Consider the following 20,529-nt stretch of genomic DNA (forward strand, 5'->3'; position numbering starts at 1 on the left):
TTTTTTTTAAATTTGTGATAATACATCACAAATTAGATGTGACCATTTGTCAAGTAAGCAAATCTATTGAAAGAAAAATGAATGAAAGGGACTTTTACTCTATCATTATGATGTTAAAAAATCAGACATAACCCCATGTCTTAAAAACAAAACAAAACAAATTACAAAATAGACGAAATAATAGTTTTTGGATATTGAACAGCAAGCCAGTGATCCCTGCAAAAAGGAGAACAAATGAAGTGAGCTCTGCATGTACCCAATGTGAGAGTATAGGAAGGACATACCCACATAGAACACATGAACCTCCTTTGTGTAAAGGTGAGAGTGTCTGAATTTGTGGAGTGGTCTAGAATTAATGGAGCAGAGTGCCAGAAAGAGAGCTGCACACAAAGAAGAGCAAAGAATCAAAGAGAGTTCCTCTCAAGTCTTCACCTGAGTATTATTAAGTGCCAGTATTATGAGAAAATTCCCTGAAACCAGGGAAGGGTATATAGGAAGAATGAGGCACAAAAAATCATACAGGGCATATTTGTGTTCCAGCCAGAGGGGAGAGACCTCCTAAAACGGGCAGTGGTAGAGATTTCAGAAGGGAATTGCTTTAGTATTTGCACATAAATCACTCTTCGGTAAATGCTACTTTGGAACTGCATAAGAAAGCCTAAAAGCAAACTTGGAAATAATGGATCATTTTATCCCCAACTAACTGCATCATGGAATGAAGAAGCCACAAAATATTTAAGGAAATAGACATACACATTTCCAACACCAAAAACATCAACTTCTCAGTCGCATTCAATAAAATTAACAAGCATGGAAAATATGAAAACATGACCCACGAAAAGAAGAAAAATCAGTCAATAGAAGTAGAACTAGACTTGACACAAATAATAGAATTTCAAATAGAAATGATAAAAAAGCAATTATAAATCTATTCCATATGTTCAAGTAAATAGAGGAAAGCATGAGCATGCTAAGGGAAGAAGCAAAATATATAAAAAGGTCCAGATCAAATTACTAGAGATGAAAAATAAAATATCCTACTAGCAAGAGGAGATTATAGACTCTGCACAATATCATTGAATTTGAAGACATAGAAACAGTATCTGCAAAATGGAAAAGAGGGGGGAAAAGACAAAAAATAAAATATACAGATTCAGAGAGCTGAAACAAAATATTAAACAACCTAGTGTACTTAAATTTAGAGTCTCACATAATTGTACAAGTCAGCTGGTTGGTAAGTTAAGGGTTGTCTGGTCTAGAATTATTTCAGTTAAGATGACCCTTCTCTACATGATCTCTAATTTTCCAGCACGATAGCCCAGGGTTGCTCAATGATGGTGGCATAGACCCAAGAAAATGAACAGAAATGTGCAATGTCTCTTAATGGATTTGGTCTAAGAGCACTGTCATTTCAGCTTTGTTATTTTTGCCAAAGCAAGTCCAAGGTCAGCCTGGATTCAATGAGGTGAGGAAATGGACTTCAGCTTTTGATGGCTTCATATTGCAGGAGATGTTGGCACAACGGAGTGAGGGCACTTTTTTTTTTTTTTAACAATCTATCCATCATATATGTTTTTATAATTATAACCAAAGTTATGCTGAGTGGTACTTTGCAGTCTCAATATTATTTTCTAACTTCTGTTTCAGGTAATAAATAGGAGGCTCATACATAAAGAAAAGACTTGGTCTCAGTAATACATCCGTTTTCTGAGAAATTATCTTGTGGATGCATTTCTACTTTGAGTGGCCATATCTCTTTCCATATTTTTCCTAATATTTCATAACCCTATCTACTTCAAATATAGCTGGACCATGAGATACTTTCTAATTTTTATAACATCTAGCTATATTTTAAACCCAAAGTGTATCTCTCAAACAGTCATGAAGTCAATATTTGATTTGGGAATAATTAGAAGACATTCTACTTTCATTTCTAAGCAAAAGCACTTTGGGTATAAGATACTATAGAAACAAATTGCCTGAATGATATACAACAATTTGACGTAATACCACAGTGAGCTAATAGTTGTGACTCAAATCCCTAAATGCCAAACCCTCTAGGCTTGCTTTGAAAGACTCCGTATATGCTACTATTCATGTGCTCTACAAAGATAAAATAGAAGAGCCCAAGAGTTTGCTATAATTATATAATTTATTCTCTTTATCTAAAAATAAAGTGAGTTAGAAAAAGAGTCTGAACATTTGGAAGAAAATAACACATTTAAAGACTTAATTGGTTCTTTATTAGGAAATGATTTTCAGCGAGTTGGTATAATATTTCTTCATTGAATAATCTAAAATGGAGAAAGCTGACAATCCACAAATGGTGAATAATTTGCCAGTGTGGGAGAATTAGCAGAGATATTTTAATTATTATTTTAATATAAACAACTTATTATTTAGCTTTAAAATATTTGTGTTACAAATATCTCACTCTAATTGCACCTAATGAACTAATTTATCTAGACTCACATTTCCAACTGCTAGGTGTAGAGTGTAGTGGACATTCATCTGTTTAGCTACCTTTTACCTTTGAATACCCCCTCTATTTTGTAATTGTCCAGTTTGTGAATCTTATCTTCCCAAGGCAGAAAACAGAAAACTTGCATTGCCAGGCTCCTGCAGAGCTGGGATTCATGCATATAACTTGGGTTTTACCACCAGATGAACTAACAAAACAGATTCAATAGTGAGTAATATGAGAGAATAAATCTTCTAAAGAATGTATTATAAAATCCATCTGGTTCTTCAAGGGAGACAATAGTGGAGGTTTTGGCTTTAAATTTTGATTATAGGTACCTAGAAACAGTGACATATGTTGTGATTAGAAAACCCCCCCTTGTGCTTGGTTGGGCTGCCAGTTAAAGTACAGCATGCCCTGTTAAATTTGAATTTCATCTAAATAATAATTTCTTAATATAAGTATGCTCCAAATATTGTTACTTTTCCTTCAAGAAAAGAAGTATCTGTTGTTTTATCTGAAATTCAGTTTTAGTGCTTTTATTTTAATTTGCTAAATCTAGCAGCCTATTGTTTGGGCACATCTGACTGCTTAGCCTCCAAGTGGATTTATACCCCTTTTTGAGACTCTGAGCTTCATAAAATAACTTTAGAAAATCGCTTTTGGCTACCTAGAGTTTTACTTAGTAAATAAAGTTGTGATGACAACGACTTATTGATATAGTATAGAAGGTACCTAAAGAGTTGTAGGATTAGGAATACTTCAGAATAAATTTTGCACGCACAACCTACTTGTCATTTCCCAGAGGGCAAACAAAACGCCCCCTTCTTCAAGGCAGTGGGAATTAACACTTTTCAGTGAGGGTTAGCATCATTGAGGAAAGGCTGGAATTGGTGTCCTTTGTAAGCCAAAGATACAGTTGGTAGGTGATGCCTTGAAATTGACTTTATGATTTTAGTGGGGATGATGAACTTTCAGGTGGCAGAGGGCTCCGTCATTGTGGCTCTGAAATGTACTTGTGTAATTATACCCACCTGGCACCATTAGTGTTCAGCACTACAAAGTAGGTGTAGTTATGCAAATAAGTTTCAGAACCAGGATGGCAAGCACAATGACCTGATCCACAGTGATCCTTGGCTGTGACTAATAGCATTTGTACTTAGCACCAAAGGAAACAGAACATAAAAATAAATCTCTAAGAATTTTTCTTTTATGCAAAGAGACCTAACTAGTCTCATTACCTAAGAGTCAGAGATTCTTAAGAATTTCTAAAAGTATGGAAAAGGGCAGTTTGAATAACCTTGATGAAGGTATCTTGAACAATGCTGCAAAAACATTCTATGAACCTTCCAGCTGGCTTTCTCCAAAGAAACCTATAACTGGGGTAATTGTGCCAAGAGAAGAGTCAAGTACATGGAATATTCAGTTAGTGACACTGATTCTGAACTAACACTAATTCCTGGTTTAACTGTGCAAAACCATAATTTAAAGGTTTTGGAGGGTCAGTTGGTATATGGAGTTCGGCCCAAGTGTCCCTCCAAATGGTCCGATTGGTCTATGAATATATTCTGTGGTTAGATCTCAATCTCTAATTTATGGTTAGAAGAAATATAATCAGCAGTTGACTATAAACACATTAGCTCTTTGACTTATGAGATGGTATAAGCAACTATGTGGAAATTTCTGGAGTGTTTCATATCAAGATAGAAAACCAAAATCAAGACTGCATACTTGATAAAATGTAAAGATTGGTACTAAGTCAAACATTTAAAAGGTGCACTATTTATGATTTTGAACATATTCAAACCTTCATAACTCTGGGATTTGCTAGTTTTTATTACCCAATGACACAACACAATTCCATTTAATTGACAGCTAAAACTTATGCTAGTTATTTCAGACTTCCTGCTACTGGAATAAAGAGAGAAACAAAGATTATTGTGTTGACTGGGTAATTGATTTTGATTGTCAAAGGTATATAGACTTTTTGTTAACCTAATCTGGGAAAAAACACTAGAAATAAACCCAGAGGATCCTCTGAGACACCTTTGATGAGCCCCATGACTTTTGAAAAAGTTAATGGATAGTAAGAACTTTACAATAAATGTAAAATAACCAAGGAATCCCTTAGGAAATTTATTTTGAATAACCATTCCAGGTAAATAACATTGACGTACTGAGCTACTAGATGAGAGCAAAATGAGGTATATATTGAAAAAAGTAGTCTTGATACCAACTATGGTCTTTTAATCAGTTGCAGAAATAAGGAATGTGGTATCTATGTTATTACCTATCTGTTATTATCTATATACTGATCAATCTATCTAATCTGTCTTTATCTCTTTCCATCTCCCTATTCATTTATCTAAATGTTTCATCTACCCCCTTATTTCCTTTTCTGTTTTATATAGAATCTATACTGAGTAGTATTGCACAGAGGTTAACTTTATTTTGCCTGTAAGTTAAAAAACATCAAGACTCGGTTTTGACAGCTCTGTAGAAGGAATGGATATGACTCAGAAATCTTAGGCTTAGAATCTTAGATTCAGTGACTGAATTCACTTCTTTATAAGAAATGGTGATCACTTTTTACTTGTATGAAGAGTAGTTGTGTTACGTTTGTCTGAGACCATGCTGTTGTTTGGAAGTTTAAATACGGAAGAAGTGTGCATAGTGCACATACTAAATAATGTTTGGGCAATATTAAGGCCAGGGCACTAATGGATGTTTGTGATTTGCAGTGGTCTAACATCTGTAAACACCTTGTCTATATTTGGAAATAATTCTCATTTTGAACCTTGCCTTGTAGAGTTATAAGTCAGGAAGATTTTTCCTAAACAAGGAATTGTCCTAAATCCCTTACAGCTCAGATACACAGTAGTGATTCATTTTCTGCTAGTCAGGTGTATTTAAGATTTTCAGGTAAGTAAAATGAAATGATGGTCACATGAGAGTTAATAATTGATATTTTAGAAATGTCCTGATGAATATACCTGATTCTTTGTAGAAGACAGGGACATACTCTGTTCTTTCATAAGCATTATTGCTACCAAATGAGAGTGGTTAAAGGGTGTCTAAAGAGAAACTCGACAAAGACATTGGCTATTGATCCTGACTCTGTAGGACTTCAACATCTAGAATGTCCATAAATATAGGTCCCATAAGCAAGTGAGCATTTTCCACCAAATTTCTTTTATACTATTGTGGCACGTGGGTGGCTCAATAACGTCTGACTTCAGCTCAGGTCATGATCTCAGGGTCCCGGGATCAGGCTTGCGTCAGGATCCATGCTCAGTGGGGAGTCTGCTTGTCCCCCTCCCTCTCCCTCTGCCTCACCCAGAGCTTGTGCTCTCTCTCTCTCAAATAAATACAATCTTTTTAAAAAATATTCCAGTCCTGCTCAAAGGTAAATAATCATTGCAAAATTTGTATCTAGACTACTTGCATAGTGCAGAGCTACTATATAATCTGAGTATGAAGTCTATCTCTGAAATCAATTATTCTGGAAAGTATGCTTTTGTAAATTCAAATAAAAATCAACATTTACTTTAAGATATATAATATTAACATCATACTTAGGTCCTATATTATTGGTAGAGTCAATTAACACTAAAAAATTATTTTTTATTTTTTTAAAGATTATTTATTTGAGAGAGAGAGACAGACAGAAAGAGTGCAAGCAGGGGGAGAGGGAGAGGAAGGAGAAACAGACTCCCCACTGAGCTGGGAGCCCAACATGGGGCTCTATCCCAGGACCTGGAGATCATGACCTGAACCAAAGGCAGATGCTTAATCATATGAACCACCAGGTGCCCCAAACACTAAAACTTCAATTAAAAAATGCAAGATATATGGGGCACCTGGCTGGCTTAGCAGGTTAAGGCCTCTGCCTTTGGCTCAGGTCACGATCTCAGGGTCTTGGGATCAAGCCCCGCATCGGGCTCTTTGCTGGGCAGGGAGCCTGCTTCCTCCTCTCTCTCTGCCTGCCTGCCTCTCTGCCTACTTGTGATCTCTGTCTGTCAAATAAATAAATCTTAAAAAAAATGCAAGATATACAATTTTTTTCTTGGTAATCAAGCAGTTGGTTTGTTCAGCTCCAGGTCGAGAAATGTATATTCTCTGCTAAATGTCCTCTTGATAAAGGCATAGAAGTTCTTGAAACTCGAAGACATTTTACAAATAATTTAGAAAAGAATAAATAAAATATTTTCATACACATTTAAAACCAAAATAAATACTTCTTGGTTAAAGATGAATTGTACATATTTAAAATTTATTAATCTGTGCTTTGAAAAAGAAAGATTAAATTTAAACCAAATAAATCTGATTTTTAAATTATTCAACTCACTTCTCTTGAAAATATAGTTGTGAAATACTTCACTCCTTTACCAATGTATTGGTAAAAATTACTGTAAACCTATCCCAGGTATTCATAAAGGTGGTTGACTTTATAAATTGTTCCCACGGATGTTACAGTGAATCTTTAGTGTACTGTAGTAGCACATTTATTAGAGGGATTGAGGAGGAATATAGTGGTTTGTTGGCCAGTAATATTTTAAATTTACCTCTAAATTTTAAGTATATGGCTTCCTGAGATGCTTTGATTTCACAAGTTTCACATTCTCTATGTGTAAGATTTACTTACTCTGCCTGGTCAGAAACAACACTTGTCAGTATGTGCTATTATTTTTGACGAAGACAATAATACAAACTCTTGCATTTGAGTGAGCATCATTCCTATCCCTGATAAATTCCAGAGCTCCTGGTTATTAGACCCTTTAGGACTTCCCAGGATTCCCATTTTCCAGGCCAAATTGCAAAGGAAACTCATAAAAATGGAAATTCATAAAAGAAATAACATCATGGAGCCAGTGTTCAATAGGGAAAAATTGCTTGGCAAGCAGTCTGAACAGAGGAATAAGCTTTTACAATATTGTATGTGTACTATCCCCATCAATTTATATTGAGGACAGCTGGAGGAAGAAAAAAAAAAAATTCAGCCACTATAGCAGAGATGCAGGAGTCTAAACATTTTTAAAGGACCGAATTGCCTTTAAAAGTGAATTGAAGGACTTTAAACAGGCTTATTTCGCTAATATTTTGGATATTTTAATTAAATTAAGGTGGCCCAGGTTCGAAATCTTCCCTACGGATCCAAATTGGACACAGATAGCTCATCAAGCTGACACTCTCTGATTCTTTTTCATTAGTGAAAGCCTATATATATGCTTTAACTGTCATCTGATACTCCTTCTGGAAAAGAGCAATTAGGAGGGCAAAGTAGCATATTTAGTGCTTAAAGGTCTGCCATGTGAAAGGGTGACTTAATATTTCCTGAATGATTCTAGAGAACAGATCCAGGACCAATAAATTGCACTGAGAGGGCAATCATGTTTGGCTTAATATGGAAGATATACCCTTGGAATTGCTAATTAGCTGGAATAATGTGCCTTTCAAGGTTATAAGCTCCCTATCAAAAAAAAATGCTTAATGTGTGTAAGATTTTTGTATATTTGAGTTATATGGGGACTAAACAACTTTTTTCAGGTTGAAATTTCAAGTTCTACTTTATATTTGGCAGAATTAAGCTAAATATCTGCAGTTTCAATGGATGCCAAAAAACATTCTGATTTCATAAGCATCAAATGTTCTTCCTTTTACAGTATTAAGAAGATTAGTTTTAATGCAATGTTCTTGAATTTATACCGAACAGGGGATACAAATTTGGGTAACGGGTTACTTTCATGTAGTAACCTCATTTATAATTAGGGCAAGATGGAAGCCAACACGTTAAAGAAATTGTATTTATATGGTGTCTCAGTTATTCCCGATTAGGGGATGTTCGCACACATCTACACATACTGAACTTTTACGTTTACTGAAAACAATTTGTCATGTAGACCTTTAAGGAGATGGGCTGAGATAGGCTAAAAGTAATAAATGGAATGATAATAAGGAAATTTTTCCCTTGGACTTCTGTATCTTTTTTTTTTTTTTCCTTCAATAAGAAGTTAATCCCTTAGAGCTCAATTTCTCCTTTAACGTGGTGTTTCTTTGATATCTTAGAACTGGATTCCATTTCTATGTGACTCTTCGTAGAGTTGTGTAAGATGAGAGAAGGATACATTTGATTTGTCCATGAACTGGTTTTCATCAAAAGAGAATGACCATTGATGCATTTACTAAAAAAGCCAGAAGAAACTTTGATCAGAAGACCAAAGAACTAGGAAAGATTAAGTGTAGACAGACTTGCCTCTGGAGGCAAAATTTTGACAGAAACAGCAGAATTCTCACGCTATTGTAGATACTTCACCCTGATCAAGTTCTTCATTATTTGTGTGTCAAAATCAGTAAAGATAGAAAAAGGAAAAACTAGATATGGTGAGATGTTTTTTTGGTAAATCTAAGTGAAATCAAAGGCAGTGATACTGGCCTGTAAATCAGGGAATACAATGTAAGAATTGGAGGCATTAAGACTATTGTGATTTGTTCCTATTTCTATCATTTGCAATCATTTCTTATTTTAAAACAAATTATTGGTGATTTTGTAAAATGTAAAATTTGACTTTGTAACTTCATAGTGACACATGTTTCACATTAACAAATGTGGCATTGAATTGTTTACTTAGAACAGAGCTTACTGAAGGCTGAAAAGAATGTCTTTTGGGGTGGTAGAACTTGACAGTACAATATTTCTTTCTTTATTTACTTGTTTACTTATTTACCAAATACTTCTTTTTTAAAGATTTATTTATTTATTTGAGAGAGAGAGAGTACACACAACAGGGAGGGGCAGAAGGAAAGGGAAAAAGAGAGTCTTAGGCAGATTCCTCACTGAGTGCACAGTCTGTCTCAGGGCTCCATTCCATGACCCTGAGATCATGGCCTGAACCAAGACCTAGAGTCGGATGCCCAATTGAATGCATCACCCAGGCACCCCTAGCAAATATCTATAGAATATTCTCTGTACCACATTTTTCAACTTGCCTTTTCAAAGACAATGCATATAATACTCCTACATCTTTGTGAGGGAGGCATGATATTTAGTCCCTTTACAATTGAGAAAACAAAGGCAGAAAATAGTGAAGTAACTTGCTCATATTCACAGGCCAAGCTGGGGTTCAAACGCAAGCAGCCTGATGTTAAAGTTTTACCTCTCACCACTATATTGTGTTCTTTAATGATATACAAGCATACCTTGAATTGACTGGAGCCCATTAAAAATCCAAAATAAAATTTTCTCACCACCATTAGTTACAGAAATTTTGGACTAACTCACAAATTCATATGTTGAAGTCCCAACCCCCAAGACTTCAGAATATGACTATATTTGGAGGCAGGATCTTTAAAGATGTGATTAAGTTAAAATGAGGCCATGAGAGGGGCCCCTAATCAAATCTGACTGGATACACAAGGAGACATTAGAGATGAGTACACCCTAATAAGACCATGTGAGGGCACAGTCAAGAAGATGCCATCTGCAAGCCAAGGAGAGAGGCCTCAGAAGAAACCAGACCTAGCAATATTTTGACATTGGGCTTCCAGTCTCCAGAACTATGAGGATATAAATTCTATTGTGTAAGCCATCCAGTATGTAATATTTTGTTTTGCAGCCCTAGTACAGTAAGAAAATGTACAAAAAATACAGTATCCAATGCATATTACTTGTTAAAAATCTAATGGGAAACTTCAGGATAAAAATTAAGTGAAATAAAAGTTAAACATTAATCTTCAGCTTCTCTGCATACATTAAATATACTTTTAACTTCCTTGAATTAATGTATCTGTTTTTCAATTTAGTATAAGTGCATAAAATGAGTACATCATAAACCGTATCTCAAACTGAATTTGGTAACTGAAAGTGGTTATCTATGTTGGGGGTGTGGGGCACAATTCATCCCATAGCACAGCTTATTTATGCTCAAGGGTTATTAGATTCTGCTTGCTGATAATGCAAATGAGAAAGAAGACATGAATCAGGGTTTTCAAGATGCTTACAACATAAGGTAAGTGCATATTATGTATGAATCCCATATTAGTAGTCTAAAGGTACTTGTAAGGCACCTCAGGACATATGTGGGTTTGGGCCATTCTTTCAGCTATGAAGGATAACTGCTCATAGGTTAGGGGAAATTGTCACATTGATGTGTGGCCACTGAAATCTATAGGAAATTAAAGAAGAGTTTTGTTTTAAATTTTTTAAAGATTTTTTTAATTTATTTGATAGAGAGAGCACAAGCAGGTGGAGAGGCTTGTGCCTCTCCACAAGGCACAAGGAGGAGAGAGGGAGAGGGAGAAGTAGACTCCCTGCTGATCAGAGAGCCCCATGCAGGGCTGGATCCTAGGACCTATCATGACCCTGGCCCAAGACAGACACCCAATCAATTGAGCCACCCAGGTGCCCCAAGATTTTAGCTATATGTATAAAGAATTACTTAGGTGACAAAGTACTAGAAGAATTATCAGAGAAGTTATGGAATTTACATCTTAGTTTTTCAAGATCACAGATCTACCCAGGAGAACTTTATATGTTTATGACTTCTACAGATTATCTCTATTACATCCTCTTCTAGATGCTCTGAACATTTGATTATATGAATATTCATGTCCACTGGCAGCACTCCAGATTTGGGCATTATCAAGTTAGTGTTTGATTAATGCAAAATTATAGCAGCTAATATGCTATTCGAATTTCTTCTGATCCATTCTATTTTCCATATTGTCACTAAAATAAATGTTCAGTGACCTGCTTTGGAAATTCCAAAGACTCCATTTTCCATGACTGGGGCTAAACTCTACCAGACATTCAGTTGTCTTTGTCATGTGTTTCTACTTTATTGTATCTCCTATTGACTCAAAAATCTGATGACAGCTTCCATCAAAACAGCAACTTCACTTTTCCTAAAGCAAATCACATTAGTCTTTTGTGTTTCTTTTCTGACCACTCCTGTACATTTTAATGCATTCCATACTGCCTACTCCTGTTCTACTTACCTTTTATGGTGCACCACAAACAATATTTGCTTTAGGACATTTTCTGGATTGCATTGCTAGATGGGCATATCTTCCTTATAGATCTCCTTTTATGATATTATATTTGTTGCACAAATTAACACTTATTTTACAGTATCTTTTTAAATTAATAACTCCTCTTATCATCTCTGTATCATTAAAAGAGTCTTGAAAGCTTAGGAAAATATAATTTAAAGTCACACAGACATGAATTTTAATACTATCCCTGTCAATGATGAGTAATTTGGTGATATGAACTTTGTATCTCTGAAACTCAGTGCCTGCATAGTTATAATTTAGAGAATGATACCTGGTTCATATGGCTGATTGAATATATGGGATCGTGCAATGCATGACATGTGGTAGTGTCCTTTCCTGTTCTGTTTCTCCATCTCTTTGAATTCCTTCCATCCCCCAATATTTACTTTCATTTAATATTTTTTGTTTGTTTGCTTTAGCAAGCGAGTAGCAGACACTCTAAACCTCTTTTCTTTGATGTCCTGTTTGTATCAGTCAGATCAAATCTGGAAAATATTCTTAGTGTTTAAATTAAATAGGAAAGAGATTTGATATAGGAAATTTGTTTAAAAAGTGTTAGAAATTAGATGGGCTGGAGGAACAAAAAGGAAGTGGTGTTCCCTGAAGCATTTTAAGAGCAAGAAGCTGTTTCTATCCACTAAGCATGCAAGAGTAAATGAGAAAAAGGCAGTGCTCTTGGTGGATCACAAACTGTAGGAGACACAGGCTAAAAGTGGACAGAGAAAGTGGTATTCCTGGTAAACTAAGATCCCACATTTCTTCTGATGGTAAAGGAAGCAAGGAGCCAAAACAGCTGATGCAGTTGCCAGAAATTTTATATATATATATATATATATATATATATATATATATATAATCTTTTAGTTATTTTCTGATTTCATGCAAGTACCTCCAATAGGCAATAGTTAATCAGAACCCAGCTGGAAGGGATAAGGTAATATAAAATTTTCAGGATTTCAGTCTGGCAGGCATAGGACATTATTCACCAGTTTGTTAAGGTTACCCTATAGTAACAAATAATCCCAGGGTTTCAGGGGTCTACAACATTGTATATTTCTGTATGTAGGATGTTAGCCGCTTTGGTGTGGTTGAGGTTTGGAGGGTGTGTTTTCTATTTCAGGCTGCAGGAGTAACTTGTATTTGTTGGATACCATTCTTGGTACAGGGTAAAACAGTAAGATTGCTTGTGGGAACATATAATGGCCTTTAAAATATCTGCTTTGAAATGATCTTTGTCATTTGAACTCATAACTCACTGGTCAACTATGTCAAGTCTCACAATGTGGCTATAAATTTGATCCTGCCCAAAGGGAGTCACTGAAATGCACATAATATGCAAAAAATGTTAGCTCCTCTTATAGATAAATAGAGGCGAGCATATTTGGAAATGTCAGCTCTGTGTTCACAAATACTTACTTGCCTTCTCTTTCCCCTTTTCTTGAAAAAGTGCATGTAAAACTTGTCCTCCAGAAAGATAGTCTAAAAGCCCCATTCCATCTCAGTAATGGGCAGAAGACACAAAGTTTTTTAGTGGTCTCTACATCAGCTATATCTTGATTAAGAAACAAAATTTAAAAAAAAAACACCACTAAGATTTGTCTCCCACACACTTTAGATATATTGATAAAACAGAGAGAAAGTGACAATAATGATTAATCCTATTCCTACTCAGAAACAAGAACAGAGGCATATAACAGTTATATCTATAGAAATTATAAAAACTTGGGACACCTGAGTGGCTGTTGGTTGAGTGTCCAACTCCTGATTTCAGCTCAGGTCTTAGGATTGTGAGATCTAGCCCTGGTCAGGCTCCATGCTCAGTGGGGAGTCTGGCTGAGAATCTCTATTCCCTCTACTCTGCCCCCTTGTGCTCATTCTCTCTCTCTCTCTTTCTCTTTCAAATAAAGAAACAAATCTTATAAACAAAAAAGGAAATATAAAAACGTGAGCCTTATACAGCACATAATCTTTTGACTCCTTATACGGAGTGTTTCTTGATGAGGCCTTAGTTTCAGTGCAGGAAAATGGCCTTCCCTTGGTTCTGAGCCCTTGACTCTACTCTCTGAGAAATGCTTTCTTTAAGATTAAAGGTTATTTCTTCCTAAATGATAGGTTATTATTTAAGACCTGAGAGATTTTCTTCAGCTTTTATTCTGCCCTGGAGACTTGGTAGCTCACAGGTTTTTTTACATCTTGAGCAGTTTTTAAATATTTTAATTCAGGCTGGTCACTTTTTTTTGGAAGTATAATTCACTCAACAATTTTATTGGCTTTGTATTTATGTGATTCCAATTTGGCTAATTGTCCAAATAACTTGACGCCCAATTTTTTAAAGGTACGATTCTCTCCCTAAACTAAGATAAAGAATATTTGCTTTTATCAATCTTGGAGAAAACCAAACCCTCAGCCTCTTCACTCTGAGATATTTTGCCATCCAAAAGAATTTAAAGGATGAATTAAGACTTGTTTTTTCTCTCATTTTGCCTTCTCTCCTCTCCTCTTTCCTCTCTCCTTTCTTCTCTTCTCTTCTCTTCTCTTCTTCTTCTCTTCTTCTTCTTCTTTCTTTTTTCTTAAACAAAGTCACCGACAACCACATCCTGGATTTGGTCTTTTCCTTGTGACTGAAATTTATGTTTTACCTATTTCTTCTCTCACTTCGCAAGTGCTGGAATTTCTGAATCCTCTACTTTTCCCCCTCTTACCAACCTGCCAACTCTTTTCTAAGTTAATCTGTTTCTTCTAGTAACTTGTCAAATATACCTGATAACAACAAAGTCTTATCCATAACATTACTTATTCCAAACTCTTTATCAAAAATTCATTCAGCACAATAACTGACTTAATTGTCACAGGTGGAATTTCCACCTGAAGTTAAAAAAAAAAAAATTTCTAACATGGTATGACTGCTTTTCAAACATGCAGTAACAGTTTTGGCCTTATCTTGCCCCTAATAGCATAAGCTGGTGCCACATAGTTTAGGCTTATCTTATGAAAGCATCCCATTTACAGTATCAACTTTACTAGTTATGCTTCATTTACAACCCACCAATCTCCATGACTTATATGTATATACACTGGTGTGTTTCTCACTGTTATTGCATGCTATCGTGAATTTCATGACCCTTGGTTTTATATATTTCCTCATTCTGGAACTTGATACAAAAGAACAGGCCCTATTTGAGACATACTATTCTCATGGTAGAGGGAAAATGTAAGAGAACTAGCGGAAATACAAAATAGCTAGTTAAACTTCCACTTGGAATGGAGTTGCATCATTTTTTTCCAATTTCATTGACTAAAGAAAGTCAAATGGCTATACCTGAAAGTGCAGTCATAAATTATGCTCTTCTTACAGCGAGGCCCCAGAAGTCACATGGCCAAGGAAGCATATTTCTCTTATGAAGAAGGGAATACAAAATTTTTAGAGCAAAACTGCAAAGTTAAGACCACACTATAGAAAGGGGTTTGAGGGCCTGAGGACCAACAGACAATAACCAGCACTGGATTTTAAAAATTTTGTATCAAAATTAAGTCTTACCAATGCTGATTTGTAATTGGAAAACATTTGGGAAATCAATTTTTCAGTGAGTAGTTCAATGTGTAAGTTCATTTGAGTGAGGTCTTGGTCAAGTGGCAGTCGGTTGAATGAACTGGAAAAGATCACAGAATAGTGTTTGGCTCAAGCCAATTTATTTTATTTTACTGCTTCCATTCCTGGGTTCATAAATATTCATGACATTTGAACGTGGAAAGGAAATAGGTTCTGCAGAGCTAGTGTTATAAAGTAAATACTTCCTGCCATTTTTTTTTTTTCAAATGAAAACAGACAAAGATGTGATTGTGTTTAGATTCATGCCAGTTATTTACATGGAGAAAAAAGAACAAAATGTAAGGTTACACTACACTTAAGGTTAAAAAACAAGGGAAAAATTACTTCTCAACAGTGTTCATTCTGAGTCACTATCATCCAAATTTCCATATCAAGATTGAGTGAAGATTTTTCACTGGGTTAATGTGGCAGATTCTATTTAATGGGAGGTGTTCTTCAAGGACTAAGAATAAGGGACTCACTCTTCTTTATTCTGTAGATAGAGCTTGCTGAAATAAAGGAGTGCTTAGAGTTATCCCTTGGGGTGCTATGCCACAATTAATGAGAAAGATAAGAAACACAGAGTAGATCACCAAGGCAAGTAGATGGGGAAGTGAGAGCTCTAATAAGAATTCAGGATTTGAAGATGCTAAAAGATGCAATTTGGGAGCAACATGATGAAATGATAATGTATCAATTTTACAGTGATGGTATGGATCCAATGGTATGATTCTATAATTCACCTCATTGCAGATGACATATTCAGTACTCAATAAACCCAGCCTCTCAGCCTCATATAACACGTAATGTTAAAATCTGTTCATACTTTGGGGTCCATCTTACTGTAGCAGGGCTTATATTTAGCCTATTTCCATTCATATGGGCTCTTCTTGGTTTTTAAGGTATGGAAACATTTTTAAACTATGAAAATATTTTTGTACTAGTTAGTATCCTGAGCTCCTTGAGTATCCCTGTTCTGAACTGAATGGCTGTGTTACCCCAAATTCAATGTTAAAGCCCTAAGCCAGGGGTGCCTGGGTGGCTTAGTCAGATAAGCTTCTGACTCTTGATTTCAGCTCAGGTCATGATCTCAGGGTTGTGGGATCAAATCCCGTATCTGACTCTGTGCTCAGCACAGAGTCTATTTGTCCCTCTCCCTCAGTTCTTCCCCCTGTTCGTGTTCACTTTCTCTGTATCTCTAAAATAAATAAATACAAACTTTAAAAAAAAAATGTCCTGACCCATATTGTGATAATATTTGGAGGGGTCCTTTTGATGAGATTTGTTCCCTCACAAGAGACCAGAGAACTTGTAATCACTCTTTCCACCACGTGCAGATACATCAAAGAGAGATGTATCTGCAAATCAGGAACAAGTGTCCAGTCTACCAGTATCTTGATCTTAGACTTATCTTCCAGAACTATGAGGATTAAATGTTTGCAGTTTGAGCAGTTTGTGATAATTTGTTGTAGCATCCCAAGCTGACTAAAATAATCTCTTACTTCCAGCCTTCTGAATTCCTTTCCTTAGTTTTTCTAGTTGTCAGCATGATGAAGTAACTAAAGAGTACTAAAGTAACTAAAGTGTCCTGTGGTAGGAGGTAAGGACTTCCAAACCATTACTACAGAGCAGTGACCAATTATTATCAATCTCTGCTATCAATTGTCTATGATGTAGTATCTGTTAGTTGCTAAGTGCTATCCCTTCAAATCATGAGTTAGAATTAACCTGTCTGTCAGGTTCAAAAAACACATTATTAAAAACTTATTTAGAGCACTGTTTGAATCTTAGGCTTGTATACATTGTATAAATGTCTGACTCCTGTAAGACTGTCAGTTTTTTGAGGGCAGGGTCCATGACTTAGCTGTCTTTCAATTCTCTCATGGTTAATACAGTTCTTACCACTTACATTCTTACTAAATCTTGTCTGATTGAGCAGAAGTCCCTCAATATTAATGATAGATAACATTGTTACTTTGCTGCTGAACTGAAAGGCTAGATGCTGAGCTGCAAGTTTATGTACAATGAATATAAATGGAGCGATGCAAAAAGCAGGGGGAATAGTCATCACAAATAGAAAAACAAACAGAAAGAGAACTTTGCTTTTGTTACAGGATTTTTTCCTTTGGTGTCTGAGGTTCTTGGCCATGCCACTTCAAAAAAATGAAGAGGTAGACCAGGCAGAGTAGTGGGCAGCGAAGCAAGGTTTATTGAGTGAGAGTGAAGCAAATTTTATTGAGTGATGTGCAAAGCCCAAAGAGGGAGGGGAACCTAGAGGGCTGTCATGGAGTTTATAAGTCTAGTGGTTTTTATGGGCTTGTTGGAGGGCTGTTTTAATCTGATGTGTAAACCTCCCTCTGGAGAGCTCCTTCCAGGGTGGTGTAAAATCCTTTTAAGGTGGTTTCCTCTTAGCACAGGGGCCTCTTGTCTCTGCCTGCCTTTCTTCTGATTATCATTCATCACTTTTCTATTAGTCTATTTTCTCCAAACAAACTAGGAGGTTTTGTGATGCATTGGACATTGTTCCTTGAAGAAGTCAAATGGCTTTTGGTCAAAAAAGGAAACTCATCCGTTGATGGACATCTAGGTTCTTTCCATAGTTTGGCTATTGTGGACATTGCTGCTATAAACATTCGGATCCTCGTGCCCCTTCAGATCACTACGTTTGTATCCTTAGGGTAAATACACAGTAGTGCAATTGCTGGGTCATAGGGCAGTTTTATGGATAAAGAAGATGTGGTATATATACACAATGGAATACTATGCAGCCATCAAAAGAAATGAAATCTTGCCATTTGCGACAACATGGATGGAACTAGAGCGTATCATGCTTAGCGAAATAAGTCAAGCGGAGAAAGACAATTCTCATGTGATCTCCCTGATATGAGGAAGAGGTGATGCAACATGGGGGCTTAAGTGGGTAGGAGAAGAATAAATGAAACAAGATGGGATTGGGAGGCAGACAAACCATAAGTGACTCTTAATCTCACAAAACAAACTGAGGATTTCTGGGAGGAGGGGGGTTGGGAGAAGGGGGGTGGGGTTATGGACATTGGGGAGGGTATGTGCTATGGTGAGTGCTGTGAAGTGTATAAACCTGGCGATTCACAGACCTGTACCCCTGGCGATAAAAATATATGTTTATAAAAAATTAAAAAAAAAAAAAAACAAAAAAAAACAAACTCATGGGGCACCTGGGTGGCTCAGTGGGTTAAAGCCTCTGTCTTCAGCTCAGGTCATGATCCCAGGGTCTTGGGATAGAGCCCCGCATCAGGCTGTCTGCTCAGCAGGGAGCCTGCTTCCTCCTCTCTCTCTCTCTGCCTGCCTCTCTGCCTACTTGTGATCTGTCAAATAAATAAATAAATAAATCTTAAAAAAAAAAAAAAGGAAATTCATGTATAGAAAGAACCTCTGAATCAAAATTCTGATATTTAAAAAATATGACTTATATTGTTTATTGAGAGGGCATTTTTTTTAAGGAAAGAAAGAAAATTGTATATATTATTTTCTGAGATATATTTATCAGACTATACAGAATGTATAAGCTTTAAAATCTAGCCAAATAAAAATAAATAAATAAAAACTCTAATCAAATAATAACTATTATTATTAAATTATTACCATTACTACTCATTATAAAGGGAGGACTATTTCTGCATTGTATAGAGTTATAAGTATATAAATTCCATAAGTGGTAGGGGTGCCTAGGTGGCTCAGAAGGTTAGGCATCTGCCTTCCACTTGTGACATGATCTCCAGGTCCTGGGATTAAGCCCCACATTGGGGCTCACAGCTCAGTGGGGAGTCTGCTTCTCCCTCTGCCTCTCCCCTTGTTTGTGCACTTTCTGTCTCTCTCTCACAAATGAATAAATAAAATATTAAAAAAAAATAAATAAAGTAAATTCCATAAGTAGTAAAATTAAGTATATTAATGCAGAATGGTATTTTTATTTCTTGAAAATAAATCTTATCAAGTAATAGTTACTTTTGCTACTATCAGAATTGCAAAAGCAGCAGTTCTTTTTGTAAAGAACTATCCTGGAAGGGATTGTCAGGCATTTACATGCAGAATTTGTTAGTTAGTAGTTAGGAAATCATTTTTCTTAGCAGGGAGCGTAGAGAAAATACAAGATCAGCATGTCTGACTCTCTTGATATGCCCCAAATCTGCTCTATTCTCTCACTCTCTTTCCCTCTCCCCCTACTCCTTCCTCCCTCTCTCACTGTCTCTTTCTTTCTAACAGAAAACAAAGAAAAATAATACATATACATTATACATTAAAAATCACCCTGTAGGGGTCCCTGGGTGGCTCAGTGAGTTAAGCCTCTGCTTTTCCCTCAGGTCATGATCTCAGGGTCCTGGAATCAAGCCCCGCTTGGGCTCTCTGCTCAGCAGGGAGCCTGCTTCTCCCTCTCTCTCTGCCTGCCTCTCTGCCTACTTATGATCTCTCTCTCTCTCTCTCTGTCAAATAAATAAATAAAATCTTTTTTAAAAAATCACCATGTAGTAGTGATGCAACATGGGGGCTTAAGTGGGTAGGAGAAGAATAAATGAAACAAGATGGGATTGGGAGGGAGACAAACCATAAGTGACTCTTAATCTCACAAAACAAACTGAGGGTTGCTGGGGGGAGGGGGTTTGGGAGAAGGGGGTGGGATTATGGACATTGGGGAGGGTATGTGCTTTGGTGAGTGCTGTGAAGTGTGTAAACCTGGTGATTCACAGACCTGTACCCCTGGGGATAAAAATATATGTTTATAAAAAATAAAAAAATAATTAAAAAATTAAAAAAAAATCACCATGTAAATGATCCTTCCACATACATGTAAAAATATTAATTGAAAATAAAAACAAAGATGCAGAAGAAAATGAATTAAATTTCCTGAACTCTACCAATATACCAAGGGCTTAAAGCAGATTAGTATCCTTATAGATTAATAACAATGGCAATGATAATCATCATCATCATCATCAAAATAATAATGGGAAAATTTAGAGCTATTAAGCACCTGCACTGTTCCAAGGTTTATAAATACCAACACATTCTGTCTTTACCAGAACCCCATTACACAGGCCATAATTAGTCTTATTTTACAAATGAGAACACTGAAGGAAAAAGAATCGAGCAATTTGCCCCCGACAGTAGCAGTGCTGTGATTTGAACTCTGGCAGTTTTTGCTCCAGGGTCCATGTTCTTAGTAGCTATGATGCATTGCTTTTTTCATGAATGTGCTATCTATTTGGGACCCCCATTATCCTGCTTGCCTTGGGGACCCTGTAACATGGGGATCTGAGGCATGGCATCAGGACTCTATTTTTTAGTCCAGTCTCTTTCTCCTCCCTCACCCCACACTGCCCGATGGACTTACATATGCAGAGGACACTTAACTGAGTGTCTTATGTCATGTTGCAATTTCACTGTTGATTGG

The sequence above is a fragment of the Mustela putorius genome, unplaced genomic scaffold, assembly GCF_011764305.1.
Source record: "Mustela putorius furo isolate JIRA1106 unplaced genomic scaffold, ASM1176430v1.1 tig00000083_pilon_pilon_pilon, whole genome shotgun sequence".
NCBI classification, from domain to species: Eukaryota; Metazoa; Chordata; class Mammalia; order Carnivora; family Mustelidae; genus Mustela; species Mustela putorius.